This window comes from Pygocentrus nattereri, chromosome 19 (assembly GCF_015220715.1).
Source record: "Pygocentrus nattereri isolate fPygNat1 chromosome 19, fPygNat1.pri, whole genome shotgun sequence".
In the NCBI taxonomy this organism is placed as follows: domain Eukaryota; kingdom Metazoa; phylum Chordata; class Actinopteri; order Characiformes; family Serrasalmidae; genus Pygocentrus; species Pygocentrus nattereri.
Genome location: NC_051229.1, coordinates 15614476 through 15630982, shown reverse-complemented (window position 1 = coordinate 15630982; position 16507 = coordinate 15614476). Strand labels below are relative to the sequence as shown.

The following is a 16507-nucleotide window of genomic DNA, read 5'->3' as shown; positions in this document are numbered from 1 at the left end:
TCCTTGATGGCTGCATATTGACAGTGTCACTGGAAACAGTGTTTGTTTGGTGATATACTGGTGTCTTTGTTAGGTTTTCAGCAAATGCTTTAAAAAACCTTTTAGCAAAATGTCACCATCTGTCTGGTCACTCCTTAAAATCTCTTATAGATGCTTATGCTATTCTGCTTATGTAAATGGGTATTTTGTACTATGTTGGGGATAAAATTAGGCTTATTTTAATATGAAACCTATGACCTGTAATCTATACAAATCTTTGCTGTCTTCTGATGTAAAATCATATGTTTCATCGTTTTAAAAATATTTTTAAATAGGGCCAATCGGTATGTGATAATATCGATAATATGAATGGCATATTATTCATTAATACTGATGTATTTTCTTCTAACACTGAGAAATAGTATCCTGGACAAAAGGCCACCAATAAAAATTCTACTGTTTGTTAAAAAAGGGAAAGTTACAAAGTATCAATGTCCTTTCATTACATTACATCCATATTAATGCTGTTTTCTCTCACTATTTTAGTGTGTGCCTCAATGGAGTAAGACACCCATCACCTGCTTCGTGATGGTGCATATCCAGCACTGTCCTGCCCTATCCAGTACTGTCCAGCACTCAAGAATAAACCACACAGCAGGTAAAAACAATCTGCATCAATACTGTTTTATTATGAAAAAACACACATGTTCTGCTTAATAGAGGCTGCATTCTTAAAAATAAAGGTTCATAAACATTTCTTGGCTTGGACACGTGGTTCCAGTAGAAACCTCTACCTGGTACAGAACCTATACATAATGTGAAGGTTCTTTAAACTTGGAAAAGGTTATTCACGCTCTCACTCATTTACAAAACCAGTTCTTTAGGGAACCACCCCTTCCAAAATAAACATAAAGAGCCTTTTATGACTCCTTTATTTTTAGTAAACACTAGTAAACAGAACTATGTGTATAGCACATTAATCAGTGTTAGGTGTATGCAGAATAAAGAACAAAAGGGCTGAATTCCTCGCACAGCACGTTTTGAATTTGTTTTTGTGATGTCACAAAAACCAAACACCATGCACAATGTTTATAAAACATACTGGAAAAAAGATCAAACATAAAATATGCCCTCTGCAAAAGTTGAATACTGTTTTACTGATTTATTTGTTTATTTATTTGGTCTGTTAAACCTCAGCAAATTATTAGAAGATCATGTACTACCATTTGCAGAAAAAATGTCATATTTATGTTTGTTTATTGTACTGGATGAGTTCGCTCATTTTCACTTAAAAATCAACAAAACATGCAGGTGACCAGGGGTTTTTAAATATTTGCATATAACTGTTTATCTGCCTTTTAGATGTACAGCAGTTTAGCCCCACCCATTCACACTGACCTTATAAGGAGTGTGTCAGCTTGTACTGCTTTTGAATGAGGCACAGTAGAAAGCAGCTAATCAGAACAGATGTCATTTACATATATCAGTACTTAAAAGCACCGTAACCAAAAAAGCCTGTTTAATTCTAAGGGATAAAGGTTGGAACACTGTCATGTAGCAATGAAGCATGACCGTTCTTGGTACATAAAACAACACAAATACCATAAAAGGCTAATAAAATACAGGTAATATGAAGGATATGGGCCTTAAGATCAAGATTTTGTGTATTAGTCTTTTGTCCACTGTAACAAAGCATTTTGAAGCAAAATGGCATCTTTTTTGGTCAAAATGACATGGTGGTTTAAGTTTGTATTGTGGGGCTGCTAAACAGAATTCACTCTGTTTGTTCGGAGACCTCCCCCCTGACTGCATTTGGTCCACACTGCCCAGAGTGGACCTGTAGGTGCTGAGTGTCAAAAATATAAGCCAAAACTGTTTTAAGTGTTGCTACAACAATCAAACCTCTGTGGTAGATGTTGATTTTGTTTAGGTTACGCTGGAGAAGGACTCTTCAGCAGTGCTTCAGCAATTAGAATTAGAAGCAGTTAGAATATCAAAAGATGTAAAATTAATTCAGACTCATCATGAGGTAGAAATAATACATTAAGACAAAAACAGAAAATGTTGCTAAAAAGACTTCAACAAATGAATGAAAATGAATAAAAACTGCAAGGAATGCTGGCAAGTTGCACCCCATCACTACAACATTCAGACACAGATTGCAGAAACTGGTCACTTTCACAATATGCTTTGCTAGTTACAGCTAAGTACAGTAAAATCCAACATTTTAAACAAGAAGTATGACCTATATCTCCCAGAATGCACCACGTTTACAACAATCTGCTGTATTTAAGGAGTGCAGTACATTACTGTAGCATTTCCACTGTAAATTTACACCAGTTCTCTACAGAGAAGTTTGTCATTTGAAGTTTAAATTATAACTAAAGGCTTCTTAAGGCTTTACATTGAAAACAAGGCAAACTATATAGAAATAGTTGTTCTAAAGTTTATAGAACTATGTACTTTATTTAAAAAAGGTTCACACCCACATATTTATAAAAACGGTTCTGCTGAATGTTTGCCTTGATTTCTATATAAAAACCTAAGAAGCCTTTAGCCAGAATTTAAACTTCAAATGACAATGTTGCAGTTTTGTCCGTTATTACATTTTTGTAAGTCAGAAAATATTGCCAACTGTCTAAATACATGCTGGAGAATATATATATATATATATATATATATATATATATATATATATATTTTTTTTTTTTTTTTTTTAACTTAAACATGATTTGACTAGACATTTCAGAAGACTTCCACCTTCCACTATACATAATAAACCTTCTGTAAAAAAATTTATAAAAAGCCTAACTAAATATATGTATTCATATAAGACATTATCTAATCTAAACCATGTATCACTGCTGTTGGAACAAAACTTTGTATCTTCAAAAAGATAACTTTTTACAGGACAAGGAAAAATGTTCTTAATTTTTAATGGAAGTAAATGGATAATGATTTATTTTCCAAGCCATTTTGGACCATTTCTGTTGGTCATGAAAGGTCATAAGGTCATAAGGAGCAACTGGCCTTTTCAAATTATGTCAAAAAATTAAAAATGACAAAAAGATATGAGGTCCCAATAGCAGTGATATGTTGTTATTTGGTGTAATAAAAGTTTTAGTCTTTTCCTGTGTATTATGTTTTCATTAGTTCAAAAAAAGGTAAAAAACTGAAGGGCCGAAAAAGATGAATTTTTTATACTATTATTATACATCCTGTATTAGAGGCTCAATCAAGGAAAAAATAATCACCTATGAGGTTTAATGGTTTATGAAAATATGAAATATTGTGTGTAATGCAAGTGTAGTTTTACAGAAAGATGCTACAGAATAACCGCTTTTGGTTCTCTAAAGAACTTTGAATGATGTTTCTTTAAAATTAAGTTTTGGAAATCAGATGTGTGAAAGCGAAGAAGCAAAGGTTATATACTAATTACTGAGAACCATGCAGGAACCAAGAATCATTTAAGAGCTTTTATTTTTAAGACTATGCAAATTGTGATCATTAAATCTGACACAAATCAGATTTTACACTTGTGAAAGTTTACCCAGAAGCTCAGCAGATCTTTGAGTAGTTGAACTGGCCTTTGACTGGCTAACACTTTCTCTCAAGCTTTGGCCATTTGTATGCACACAACACTCTGCTGCACTGTTCTCATAAATTGACTTAAATTATGCCCTCCACATAATGTGGCGTGATAGGAAATAAATCTCTCTAAATGAATTTGGTGAATGGGGAAGAGGCATGAGTAGGCTGGGGTGCCTACAGAATAACACAAGCAGGCTAATTCCAGTTCACATGAGCTTTACTTTATTTTCTTAGGTATTTCATACTTTTTGAAGTATACCCAAAAATGCACGCAGGTAAACTAGGTAAGTTTCAAAAGTTCAAAGTTTCAGTTTTTTACAAAAAAAAATTGAAATGAAAAATAAACTACAAAACAGATAGAAAGACAGACAGGCATTGATAGTAGGGGTGTAACAATATAGCCTTTTGTTGATATTAAAAGAAGCAGCATTACTGAGTCAGGAGGAAAAACAGTAAAATACAGTGCCCCAAGTCTAAAATAATTCAAATTAAAATATTTTAAAGTGTCAGGTTAGAGTTGTCAGACTACATCATTCGTCTTTTATATTTACATCACACCCACAGAAAAAGAACAGTCAACGTTTAAGTGTCAAATGCTAAATCAACATTACACTGATGAAGATATGATGACAATAGTTGTTAATTCACGTACACCCTCAAAAGACACGTCCTTTTCCAAGTTTTGTCTGAACTCTCTTTGAACATTCTTTCAATGTTCTCACAATCATCAGATTCGGGGAAGGGGTCCTGAAACTAACGTCACAAAATGTTCTTCTGCATAGTGTGTGCAATTACACATTATCACCACAGAGGCCCCCAAATGACCAAATCTTACATAGTGCAGCTTTAATATGTCAATGTTTCCATTTTCAGTTTCTATTATACATATATTATAATAAGGCACCTATAGCTTACATGGCTTATAACTTATATGGCTTATAGGCCATAAGCTAGTATATTTACGTTGACCTAATACACACTTGGAGTGTTCTTTTTCTATCCACTGTCCATTTTGAGAAAAGAGGAAGCAATATTTTCAGAGTTGGAAGGGCCTCACAGTGGGGGTGCTTGTTAAATTTTTATTCTACTACATACAATATAATCAGAATTAAACTGAGTATATTATGTGCACCACTCAGTTAAATGTGTTGTCTGATATCTGTATGTATTGAACTGACAGGTTAATATTGAATGATATAATATGATATGTTGTACTGTTAGGCTCTAAATAGACAGATCAATATTTTGTTTATTAACAAGCCTTTCTTACAAGCTTACAAGTAACACTGTGATTGTCAGCAGATGAATAATATAAGTTTCTAGAATGTAGGTTAATATTACATGTGGTATAACAGAGATAGTCTTTATTGATCATTTAAAAACCGCACATGAATACTATACTCATGTATGCACTGTTCCAGCGGAGATAATGCAGAATAACAACACTAGTGTAAAAAAAAAAAGTGTTTGGTCTGCTGGGAAAAAAAAGAAAAATAAGCTGGAGGAGGCTGGGCCTCTTTAACATTTCTATGCAAACTAGAGCTTGAATAATGAGATGTATTTATGAAGGCCGATGAGGAAGGGGGGTGTGGGGTGGGGGGATGTTGGAGCTTTTTGAAAGGGAGCAGACTGGAGACTGAATGGAAAAGAGGGGGTAAAGGATCGGGAGGGGGGCCGGAGGGCTTTTTTTTGGGCCTCCACTGGTGGGGTGCAGAGCGAGAGGCAGCTGTGAAAAGAGTGGAACCCTTTTTCCCACGCCCGGCCAGACACGAAACAGTCGTGCAGTCTGTAAGGGTCACGTCACATGGCTAATATATACATAGAGCGAGAGAAGATATCGAAGGCGTGCAAATTAACGAGTTGTCTGAGGAACGTCTAGAACGTCTCGCAACGGACACCTGCCTATCTGTCAGAAAACTAGGGCACATTACCCTATAATTACACTGTTGAAAGTAAAGGTTCACATTTGGTTTTTGACTTGGAAGTACAGTTGTGGGAAAAACCTTAAATTGATTACATTATGTTGGATGTCCTTTATACCTTTAAAAAGGTTTGTCACAATTGCATTTCTCATTTACTTTAAAGAAGGGTTGAGCTGAAGGGTTATTTAGGGAACCAAAAGAGGTCCGACAACTAGAATTAAAATGAGCACGTACGACAAATTAATGTCAGATTGTTATATCATTTAGGCTGTCACAATAACTTGATTTAAAAAAAATAATAGGCTAAAATTTACCATAAAGATAAATAATTAATAACCTAATGTAAATTCTAGTCTCTCATACATTCAGAAAAAAATGTTTCTAATTGTTTGTTTTCAGTTTTTTTTCAAATTTTTTGGCTATTTAAAGACTGATTACTCGACTCATTGACAAAACAGACAGAAAGTTAGACTGCAATTGTGATCAACAGGGACTACCATACAAATCATATGCACTAACTTATCTAACAAAAATAAGCAAGAGGTGAATTTTTATCAATGCATATGACCTTTGTGTCCATAAAAAACATGTTAGTATGATTTGTTTACAATTCTCAATCATCAATTCTGTTTTTCTCACTTAATAATTCAGGCTGACCTATAGCTAAACTTGGCCTTGCACATGGTCTGTCTCTGAGTCAAGAACAAGTCTGTCTGTGCATCCGTATGCGTGTGTGTGCGTGTGTGTGTGTGTGAGAGAGAGAGGCAGACTGATCTAGTCAGACAGAAAGAACAGCACTCAAACTGGCATGGGGGGTGTTGGTGTACGGGGGTCTGTTAGTGGAACACATAGCAACTTAGCTGGAATGTCTTTCTACAAGACATTCAATAAGATCTGTGATCTATGTCCATAATGGGGGGCCAACAGAGGGTATGTATGAGTGTAAGAGGGACACAGAGATGGGGGTTGGGTGTATTTCAACATCTTTGACTTTGAATGCAGAAGAAACACTAAAACTAGGGTTCTAGGGAAGATTCAACAAATGAATTGTGATTAATCACATTTGCCTGATGGTCTTATTTGCTGAAATCTGACTTTCCATTTAAAACACATTTTGTTGTAGTTATATGAGTGGACAAAATATGCTTGATCGGAATGTATTTATTCATTGTGTGAATGCAGTTTTCATATGAACCTGAACATGATAATCACGTGATTTCCACAGAGTGAATGCAGTGGCTGGTCTTCACCATCTATGTTCAGTGAGAGTAACAGTGGCTGCATGTTCTAACTCCTCTGTGACTGTAGCCTCTCACTCTCATACTGCTGTTACACCTTGTTTTAAGGAAAACTAGTTCTCCATGCTGCTATTACTTTTGTTAGTTTGCTGCTTGTTGATTTATCCATAGGTTTCCTGCAAGAACTATCCAGTGTAGTTTGTGTGGCATCCTCCAGTGCTAACATTATGATTATTACTGATATTGTTGACATCAGTGCTGTGGTCTGCCTACTTAGGACTCCACTGCTTCAGTGATAAACAAATTCACCATTACAGTAGCTAGAAGAAGCTTCTGTTTTATCAAGACAGCCATTAATGGAATTTCTTGCCATTTAAAAGCTATAAGGGGGCTACAGTTGTGGAATTACAGCCACAGTGTACAACAGGTAGGCTTCAGGCTGGAACTATGGACAGTTCAAAGGGTACAACTAGGAAAGGTGTTAATACAACATGTAACCTGACATGAACCAAATGCACTGTTTCATTAACAGACTGAAAACATATAAATATTAATTTCCACTGAATTTTATATTGAGAAAGACAAGTCTGTATGTCATCACTGTCATAACAAAATAGACTTTAGAAACTTTACACTGGAGGGAAAAAACATTTTCAATTTTAACATATACTAATCTAATGAGATGTTTATCCCAAGTCATCTTGAACTACGTCTATTCATCATAAAGTGCTATGTTATGATATGACGGCAATATTGACTATATTATATGGAAAGTGGCAACATGCTTTTTTTTTAATGATGGGTCTTTAAGGGTTCTTTAGTTAAGGCAATATTGTGCCTCATTCAAAAAGCAGTCTGGGCTGAAACATCCCTTATAACTTCAATGTGAATAGGCGGTGCTAAACTGCTACAGGCTGAGTAAACAGAAATTTTCATGACAACACTAAAACTTTGCAGTTCAGTTTCCATGCATGGACTGATGAACTGGGGAGCAAAAGGAAACTTTTACGTCTGTCCTTTTTTGCTTTTTTTGTTTTCTATGTTTTTTAAATGAAAGTGCTCATTTGGGGCACTGTGTCAATGTCTTGCTCAATTAAAAGTTAAAGTAAGGAGCCAGAAATATCCTTTAGTGAAAGTAAAGTGTCGATATTTTAAAATACTGTAAAATACTAAGTATAAAAGTATATAAAAGTGAAAAGTAAATGAATTCATAAATGAATTCTATAAATTAAATTATGTTCAACATATAATGTAATTGAGTAAAAGTACAAGTATTCAATTTCAATAATACTCATTTAACATATAAATTTTCCAAAATAAATAATGCTACACCCCTGCTTACATGATTAAATAACATGCATATTGGTTTTATCAACTTTACTGAATAATTCTTAGCATATACTTAATAATAAGTTCCCTGTTTAAAAGGCCCATATCTTACAAATTTCTTGCATTTATTTGTCAATGTGTGATGTCATTCGTCCCTATATACCATTAAGAGAGGCTTTACAAAAAAAGTCAGAATTTTTTTTTGCATAATCATTTTCTGGCCTATCTCCATTCCTCAGAAATAAACAGACTCTGCCTTCAAGACTGAAGGATGTAAATGAGGTATGTTTTGATTGGCTGCCCTGTGCTGTGCCTCATTCAAAAAACAGTCTGGGCTGAAACACTCCTTATACATTCAGTGTGAATGGGCGAGGATAAAGTACTGTAGGCTGAACAGGCAAACGTATGTAAATGAGTCAGTTCTCACAACATCACATTCATCCACACTGTACAGACTGATGAGTGAATATGGGCCTTTTGTTATAGTAAGCTTCCGTCATATGTAAAAGTATGAACACCCCCTGGTCAAATGATATTTTGTTGATTTTTTAAGTGAACACATCCCCTGCAGGGAATACACTTAATACACAGCACTTTTTTCAGCTAATTTTAGTGTCTAATTTCTATTGGGAAAAAATAGAACCTCCTTCTCTTCTCTGAAAAATAAGGCAGCTGGCTATTTTGTTGTTGACAGCATATTATTTAACACTATGCACAGTATTATAAAATACTGTAATGAATTCTGCAACAGAGTCCAAAATCACATACTAGAATACTAATTAGTACGCCACCACTAGAAGTCCATTCATTTGAATAATATATAAAATACAGTAGTACGCGGTTTTGGGCTCAGCCTAAGACTTTCTTTGGTCAGTGATACTAGCTCTCACTGCTGTACCCACTGGGGAAGCATCAGCAAGTGTAACAGAAGCATCCTCTCACTCTTTATCTGCCACTTTTATTGCTTTGTACTGTCAGGGTGGTGAATTATAAGAACATAATATCAAAGATGCCTTGCAAACACGCTTGTGAAAGTAAAAAAGCTTCGCCGTCTCTTTTCTGGATCCATCGAATCCTCCGCATTAGCATTATTAGCATAACATAGTCGTCATTAGCGGAAAACGCAGGGCCCTTGGGCAGTGCTAGCATTCAGAGCCCTTTTCACCAGGGCTCCCCCCTGCAGAATGCGCCCACAGCCGCGTCACGCTCAATTAGCTCCCCCATGCCTTGTTTACCCTTCTTTATGTTCCTGGAAAACTCAAAGACACAAGCCCCCATCCTTTGAGTAAATACAAATCAGCGTGTTGCGTCCACCTCCCCCTCGCTACCTCCTCACTGCCTTTCTTCTTTCTTCCTCAGATTCAAATGGAAATGAAGAATAGTAGAGGACTCCCTCTAATTAGTTCAATGTGAGGATGCTTAGTGCCAATCAGTGTGTGCTTTGTGCGGGAATGTATAGAGTGTTAAGGCGGCGAGAGGATCCAGAGTATGGCCCTGCTGTTTCAATGGCCCTTCTCTCTCTCAGGCTTTTGAAGGAAATAGAAGCGAAAGAGGAGATGCTAGTAACGGTTTCACAGGCGCAGGTGATTCCCATGCTCTTGCAAGCTTTTGTCTGCGCGGTGGTGGATAAACAAAGGGGCAGCATAAATAAATTTGTTTATTTTTGAGGATTGTGTGGAAAACTTCGCTTGGAGTCCTTAAAACTACACTGATTTTTGCTAGTAAAGCATGGCAGTACATTGTCCCCATTTCACTGAATGTCTTCTCTCTCTAGCTAAACCTCTACATAAAACCATCTAAATTTTAGCATAAAAGCATAAGACCTACCATTACAGACTGTATTCAAATCAGATTTAATAGTGTACTCAAATCAGATTTAATATCCAGTCAAAATGCCGATTAAACAGAAGTTATTCATTTTTCAGGAGGTATTTCTGAGACGTTTAGATAGAAGAAAACCCATTTGCTTAAAGAAGGGGAAAATCAAAGGAAAAAAGGTAAAAAAAAAACAAAAAAAACAGAGGCGGAGTTCAGAAAACTATTACAAGATGCAGAGAAAATGGAATGGAACTCCTAACAGACCTGACAGACCACAAAAACTGGCACCCCCGGATCTCTCAGAGGCCCTTCCTTGCACTGTGAGAAGACAACTTAACACTATGAGTCTGAAAGGATGTGTAGCTGTCAAGAAGTCATAACTGAGAAATTAAATTAGACAACAAAGAAAATTTGCAAATCAAACAAAAAAGCTGTTGGTGAACAATGGACTGACCACACCAGAGTCCAGACCTCAACATCATTAAATGTGCTGGGAATAATTTGAATTGTGATATACAGAAAATGCAACTAACCTCTAAGCCTGAACTTTGGAGGTGTGGAAAAATATCCCTGTAGATTTCTTAGGAGAACTGAAAGAAGGTGTCCTGAAATTAATTGACATTAAAATAGACATTAAAAAAATATTATATTTAGTTGTTGGGGCTTGTGTCAAATTATTTCTGCTTTTTTCCCAATGCTAAAAAAATACTAACTTGGGCTCCATGGCCATTTTGTCTGGGAATTAAAGAAATGAAGGGTGGTTTTTACTATTGCGTAATCAAGAATTCTTGTTAGTATTTAAATTTAAACCTGCTTCAAGCATATCATGTATCAATTATTTTGAAATGTCTCATAAAAAGGTATTATAAACACTAAACGTAACACAAAAATGATATAACAACCCCAGGAAGGTCCAGTCAGCATATAGAAAGATAACAGCATGAAAATATAAATAAATATGCAAAGTTTTAGCAGTAATTTTAGAGTATGTCACCATTTTTGAGATACACTGTTGTTCCAACAGTGCAGATATACTGATTGCACTGCATAGCAAAGTGTGGCAGAATTAAATTAAAGCAAGGATTCTTTTCCTTGAGTATATACACAGATGTACAGTAGGTTCCCTAAGGCTGTACAGCTCAGTAGCTTTTCCACTGGAATGTTCTTGCAGGAGCAGCTGCTGTAGCGTTGAGGATATGAAGTGTTTAGGCTGTGTCTGAGTAGAGAGCACTGCTGCTGCTGCTGCTGGCTGGCTCTAAGCTCTCAGCTGTGGGCAGCCTTTCCTGATCAATAGCGTGTGTGCTAAAGCTCTGCACTTGAGTGTGTTAGCCTAGTGTTGTGGAGAGCAGAGAGACAGTGAGGGGTTGTGGAATCAAAAGAGGAGAAAGAGAACCTCTGTGACTGACAGGCTCCTGCCTATTGGTTTCAACTTTCAATGGGTTTTATGTTCTTTCAAAGAGTACAGTCAAACACATCAAAATGATTGTTGTTACAGATACTGTAAAGCCATTAGGGTAGAAAAACATGATTCCTGTTATATCTAATATTATGAGCATTTATAGCCTGTAACAGCTAATAGTATAAGCCTCTGATAGCACTGCTACAATGTAAAGCAAAGCATCTTCATTACCTTCATTCATTTACACATACTACATAAACAACGCAATATAAAGAAATAAGCTATGAGAGGCTTATTGCTTTATTCAGTGGTCCAAAGGCAACCATGGCAGCCTTATAACATTTTTCTCATTACATTTCCACTTCAATGATAATGCCTCTGTGATTCATTGTGCTCTGTTAGCATCAGTTTCTTTTCCCACACTGGGTTTATAGCAGATCTACCAACACCAGACATCTGAAGCTTATTAGACATATTCTATACTTTGTATGTTGCAGTTTTACAGTGAATCCTTCAATAAACATTTCATTTCAAAGCATATAGCATTGAATCTGAATAGAGGAGCTGATCTTCATAGTCCAGGTTGTTGAGATAGTAAGCTGAAAGAACACCAGGTTCTTATGTAGTAGGGGTGGGAATCTCTTGGCACCTCACGATTCGATTCGATTACGATTCAGAGGACCGCGATGCGATTATAAAACGATTATCGCTGCATCTTGATGCATCTTTTTTTCTATACAGGCTCTTTTTTTTCTCACTGTGTGAGAAAAATGTAATGGTGAAGTTCTGCATTATGATAAAATTTAGATGTAAGGCAGTCACAGGTGTGCATATACTGGATATTTCACAAGGGCTTGGAGCAATGCTGAGACAATCAACAGTTAAGCCCCTAGAATCCCAGGCTTATTACATTCTGAGGTTTAGTGACCACATGGACTACAATGCACACTGGCAGAGCTTTTCCTAAGTTCTAAAAGTGCATAATAAAAGTTTGGATCCACCACTGGGTGCTATTCATTTAAGAGGTGAAGTGAATGAAGGGTTTTGTTCTATAACATATTATAGACCACTTTTATTTTATTATTTTAAATTTTATTTTTTTTCTTTTCATGATATATCTTGTTGGGATTGGGCTTTACACATACAATAGTGATTTACACATACAAATAGTGATGCTATATTATAATTTATGCCATTGTTATTAGAGAAATAAAAATGTGTTTTCCATTATATGTCAGCTGTTATTTTTTTTAATGTTCATATTGGAAATAGTTACAAATGTATATACTGTAGATCAAATAGTTAGTAAGTAGTTATAATGACTCAAAAGAGTTCAAATCCTAAAGTGCAACATTAGTGAGAAATGCCATCTTGTTGGCTCCACTGTATTCACTGCATTCCTAATTTATATGAGCCAATATATTCCCTTGATGTAAAAATTCTGGTAAGTCTTCTGTTTTGAGCACCTGGCTCAGTGACTTAAGTCAGCTTGCTTTTTATACTGCACTTACATCAGCAAACATTATGTCAAAACACTCAGGCAAACCACTTCGTACTGCGCACACTCTCTCTTTTTTGCTTTGTCCATTCTTTCCCATTCTTCTCTTTATCTCTCCCTTTCCTTCTCTTTCTCAGTCTCTCTCTCTCCCTGAGGTGAGATCCAACTCGGGCCTGGTATGAGGGATGCAGAGGAAAGGAGGGGAGGTTGCTATGGTGACAAATTGTCGGAGTTAACCAGAGGGGAAACAAATAAAGAGCAGTTAGAGTGGAGAGCAGTGTGTGCACCAGTGTGTGTGTAAAGGAGAGAGAGAGAGAGAGAGAGAGAGAGAGAGAGTATACATGCACTGGGATTGAGTTGGCCACCTGCATGGTTGCCATGTTGCTCTGTTGAAGCAAAAAGATGCTTAAGTGTTAATGCAGTTGTAGCTAAATGGATCCAGCAGAACAGTAACTGTAAGAGTGTGCTATGTGGCTCTAGCATCTGCCCATTGACTTCTATTAAATTTGTGATGTTTCAGGATCTGCCCATTGGCTTCTGTTACACATACCTTTTCTGTTATTTCATTGAGTACAGAGAAACTGAAATTGTTACCTATGGTAAGTAACCATGCAAAATAGATGTGGGAGATAGGCCTTTAAACACTATAACTTTTGAGTTCATTCTCTCTCATGTATACCTTGATCTCCCACAACTAATCCCTCCTCTCTCTGTCTCTGTACTCTGTCACTTTCGTCTCTCTCATGCTATCAGCCCTCACTGTATCCTCTAGATGCTATCAGAGATAGATGTCTCGCACTACTCACTCATTTCACTTCAGTTCCAGCTTGAAACAGAGAGCCTGAGGCCCAGCAGGACTCTTCTGTTTCACACCTGCTTCATTTCACACACCTGAAAACTCTTCACTTTCTCTCCCTCCATCCCTCACTTCCTCGGTCTCTCCCTCACTCCCCGTGCTGTTTTCTCCTTGTCAAGTGTTCTATGAAATTTAATGCACATTCTGATCCTATCTAAGTGTTTGGAGTCTATAACAAAATCAATTTATTAACAAGGACAACACTGTCAAAAATCTTAGTGGGGTAAAATAAATAACTCTCAACATCTGAGATTGTAGTCAATTAAACGCAGGTCATGTTTTAACTAGGTTTTCAAAAAATGTACATGAAAAACAGGTTAATATGATAATTCAATAAAATGTTAATGTCACTTTTTAAAACCATTAATGCATTATCCAAGTTTGACTGAACTATTGAACCATATGCAGTAATCCCAGGCTCACACGCTGCTAAAATAGAATCAGTGACTGTAGCCCCCTCATTCAAATACAGCTCATAAATAGCTTTTAAAGTTATTGTTGTGTGTGCATACTTTTCTTGCAGAAATAAAAAATTCTTTGCATTTTTTGACATGCTGTCATTTCTTGACATTGAAAAAAATGTAAAAAGTCAGAAGTCCATAGGGTCTGGCCTTTGGCCTTAGGGTCCATATATGGGAACGAGCTGCAAAAAACAGCCTGTTTTGAATTTGCTGTTTTTGTGATGTCACTAAAACCCAACACATTTACATATACCCACCTACACAGCCAACAGCAGCTTAGCTCCATCAGTCCATGTTGAAGTTATAAGAAGTGTTGCAGCCTGATTTTCTTTCTGAATGAGGCACAATTCAAAGCACCCAATTAGAATAGAGCTCTTTTACATATATCATTTTACACAGAAAACATGGGATAAAGAGAGTGGTTGTAAAATGTTAATGTAAAAATAAATGATGAATAAAAAATTCATCATTCTTCCAGAAGCGTATTTGTGTGAGAAGGCCTGACTCACAGTCTCCGCTCTAATTCATCCCAAAGGTGTTCTGCCAGGCAGAGGTCAGGACTCTGTGCAGGCCAGTCAAGTTCTTCCACACCAAACTCGCTCATCCATATCTTTATGGACCTTGCTTTGTGCATTGGTGCACAATCATGTTGGAACAGGAAGGGGCCATTCCCAAACTGTTCCCACAACGTTGGGAGCATGAAATTGTCAAAAATCTCTTGCTCTGCTGAAGCATTAAGAGTTCCTTTCATTGGAACAAAGGGGCTGAGCGCAAATCCTGAAAAACAACACCACACCATAATTCCCCCTCCACCAAAATTTACACTTGGCACAATGCAGTCAGACAAGTACAGTTCTCCTGGCAGCCGCCAAGTCCAAACTCGTCCATCATATTGCCAGATGGAGAAGCGTGATTCATCACTCCAGAGAACACATCTCCACTGCTCTAGAGTCCAGTGGCGGCACTTTACACAACTGCATTCAGCGCTTTGCATTGTGCACTATGCGCCTCAGCATCCGCTGACCCTGCCCTGTCATTTTACGTGGCCTACCACATTGTGGGTGAGTTGTTGTCATTCCCAATCACTTCCACTTTTAATTGATACCACTGACAGTTGACTGTGGAATATTTAATAGCGAGGAAACTGGACTTGTAGCACAGGTGGCATCCTATCACGGTACTACGCTGGAATTCACTGAGCTCCTGAGAGCGACTCATTCTTTCACAAATGTTTGTAGAATCAGTCTGCATGCCTAGGTAATTGGTTTTATACACCTGTGGCCATGGAAGTGATTGGAACACCTGAATTCATTTATTTGGATGGGTGAGTGAATACTTTTGGCAATATAGTGTATATACATATATCTGGAACAAAACATTGTATCTTTACAATAGGAAAAACAGATACTTTATTTTCAGCGTCAACAGAACCAGACTTTTTCCAAATAATTTTGGACCATTTATCATGAAATTTATACACAATGTAAAGGACATCTTCAAGTTATGAAAAAACTGAAAAATGTATATATATATATATATATATATATATATATATATATATATATATATATATATACACATATATATACATATATATTATATGTGATCCTTTTAAAACAGAATGCATAACTTATGTTGTAATTACATATAAAACTACAGTCTACATTTGATTAGCACGACAGGAAAACTTACAAGGTTCAGTTTATGATGTATTGAGGTAATATTCTCACATTCAACATGTGTAAAATCACACAAACTCCAGTTAACTGAACTGGATTTCATCGAGTGCAAACCAAAGTAAATGACTGCAGCAATTATGACTTATGATCCACAAAAACAGATACATGTTTTAAGTAGGCTGAACACCTCATTTTTTCCATAGTCACACTCACATCTTTTCCACTGAAATCTCTCTTTTTCCATTTATGATCCACAGCTCACAATATTTACAACTTTTTCTCCTCCTCTCATCCTTCTAAGGCAAGTCCAAAGCAATGGGCTGAAAACTAGCCCCCTTTTCACTGACAGTCAGACAAACGTTCCCCCTGCTTTTCACCCCTTTTGCCTTTCACCTCCAGGGCCTCCCTCCCACTCTTCATCTCTCCCTCCATCCCAGCCGTCCATCCGTCCACGCTAAATACAATAGCGCTCCTTTCCTTCAGGCTGGACGGAGGCTAGGCCTGAGCTAACAGTGGGGTGAGGGAAGTGTGAATGTTAGCAAGCTCCATTGTCCCGTGCGGACGGGGAGTTAACACCCATGTCTGAGCCCCTTGAATGGAGTTATTGTGTCTAAAAACACCCAGCTTGCCCCGAACACCTCCTCAGCCACATGCTCCCACATAACAGTGCTTGCGAAAGTGCTTAGCATAAAATACTCAACACAGTCCATAGCTGCATGTGTTAAAATGAAGAAAAA

The 16507-nt window shown here is 36.9% G+C and overlaps 1 long non-coding RNA gene across 3 annotated transcripts in view; it reads left to right on the top strand.

Moving 5' to 3' along the window:
* The window catches only part of LOC108427105, a 50010-nt gene that overhangs the window by 14768 nt on the left and 18735 nt on the right, over positions 1–16507 (top strand). For all 3 annotated transcript variants that reach the window (XR_005129128.1, XR_005129127.1, XR_001857825.2), the window contains one exon: positions 526–637. This is a non-coding gene — a long non-coding RNA (uncharacterized LOC108427105). The remainder of the gene's footprint in view (positions 1–525; positions 638–16507) is intronic.